This window comes from Elephantulus edwardii, unplaced genomic scaffold (genome assembly GCF_000299155.1).
Source record: "Elephantulus edwardii isolate Elephantulus edwardi_28Jun2011 unplaced genomic scaffold, EleEdw1.0 scaffold00445, whole genome shotgun sequence".
In the NCBI taxonomy this organism is placed as follows: domain Eukaryota; kingdom Metazoa; phylum Chordata; class Mammalia; order Macroscelidea; family Macroscelididae; genus Elephantulus; species Elephantulus edwardii.
Genome location: NW_006400195.1, coordinates 606408 through 608687, shown reverse-complemented (window position 1 = coordinate 608687; position 2280 = coordinate 606408).

Sequence of the window (2280 nt, the reverse complement as noted above, 5' to 3'; positions counted from 1 at the left end):
AGCCTGGTTTAATCCTCTCTAGGATGAATCGGTTTGTTTTCTTGGCAGTCCATTCCTCTTGTAATATAGCACACACACACATGCGCGTGTACACACACACACACACACACACACACACACCCCGTAGTGGCAAGAAGCTCCATTTCAATCCCAAACCACGCAGTTCAAATCCACCAGCTGCTCTGAAGAAGAAAGATGGGCAATATCTTCCCTTACAATTAACTGCCTCTGAAAACCCACTGGAGGGTCAGCTATGGGCCAGTTCCTACTTGATTGTTCTTAACAACATATATTTTATACATAATCACTTATTAATCAGTATGTACAAAAATATGACAGAGTGAAAATTGCAAGTTGCAGACTATCTTCAGAATAGTAAAATTTAAAGCTCTAAAAATCAGTACATAATGTTTATATATACACAGTACATATGAAGCAAAGTCAGGAATGAAGAGTGGTAAAATCTGAATTCATGACAAGGAAGGGTCACAGGGTGCTCCAGTTATGCAACTCAACCAATCTACTGTTTTTGAGGTGGTTCGGACTCAAAGGAACCCTTCATCCCATTTCTGAGGACTGCTCACCTTTCTCCTGTAGAGCAGCTGGTGGATTCAAACTGCAGACCTTTCAGTTAACAGCCAGGCATGACATACACCACACCACCACAGTTCTTCTGCTTATGCTCTCAAACTCAACCTCACTGGCATGGAGTCAGAAACGACTCAAAGATGACTTTCCAGCAGGCTTTCAGAGATTGTAAATCAAAAGGGAGGAGCTTACATGACTACACTATCAGTGCACCATCATTCTTTGGGGAAGGCTGCTATTGTCAGGGAACTCTTAAAAGTACTGAAGAGTAACGATGTCACTCTGGAGAGTAAGGTGTGCCTGATTCAGGCCATACTCTTCAAAATTACTTGCTAAGCATCAGAGAGATTGGCAATAACCAAAGATGACCAAAGAAGAATTGATGCCTTTAAGCTGTGGTGCTGGAGAAGAGTATTGAATATACCATGGACTTCCAAGAGAACAAACAGGTTTATCTGGAAGAGGGTGAGGCCAAGCTCCTCCTTGGAGGCAAGGATTTAAGATATTTTGGGCATGGGGCCAGGAGGGACTAGTCCTTGGAGAAGGACATCATGCTTAGAAGGGTGGGAAAATTGATCTCATCCAGGGTCTTTCTCTTTTGCTCTGTCCTTCCACCCTTCTAAGCATGAGGTCCAGGCCACCAGAGATCCCCCATCTTTCAACAACATCTTTCCAACAGCCACAGCCTTTAGACACATAAATAAAATGACAAAGTTCTGGTTAAAGAAGGGGGGAAATAACCCTGCTCTACAGCTCTGCTCTAGTCAAAACAAGTCTGCAATATCACATTCAATTATAGATGCTATGTTTCAAAAAAAATGTGGCAAGCCTTATTATATCCCAAGTACAGTGGCCTCATGGCAAAGTTGACAAAGCATGCCTTAAAAGAAATGATTGGAGGATATGGACCACAGGAAAGCAAAAAGAGACCAGAGCTGTTGGTGAATAGTTAGAAGGTTGCTATGTGGTTTGACAGAATAGACATGTTATTTATTGCTTTAGGCAGAAATATAAGTATTAACCACTGGACTGGAGATTAAAGGTAATTTCTGCATAAGGCAGTTGAAAATGCTCCAGTTAATGGCAAATCTGTAGTGTTATTTCCATCAAAGGAATGAATTTTCCCCCCTCAGTCTCTTCCTATTGCTTGCCAGCCACTCACTTCTATAAGAAAGTCTAATTCTAATTGTACACTTGAAAAATCTGTGCATTTGGGGGAGCTCTGGTGGCCTCGTGGTAAGGAGCTGCAACTACAATCCCAGAGGCGCACGGTTCGAATCCACCAGATGCTCTGCCGGGTAAGGAGGGACAATCTCCTCCTGTAGCAGTCAGATCAAATTTGACGGTACACTCACACAAAAATAATAAAATTTTTAAAAAAATCTGTGCATTTGTTGACTGCATATTGCCCCTCAAAATAAACAAAAAAACCTTACGGTGATAATGAAAAAATAATATTTACTAAACAGCAAGAGGCAATAAAAGGCAAAACTAGAAAAAAGTCTAATGCTGTTTGGATGAAAACACAATCAATCATTTTTTCTTTTTGAAATGTCATCTTTCCCTCTCCCTCAGAGTTCAGGCCTAGCCTATGACTCCAGAGACTTAGAACTGGGAAGAGATGAATGAGATCTTCTAAGAATCAAATCCCTATGCACATCCAAAATCTTCTCCAACAGGGAAAAAAGGGAA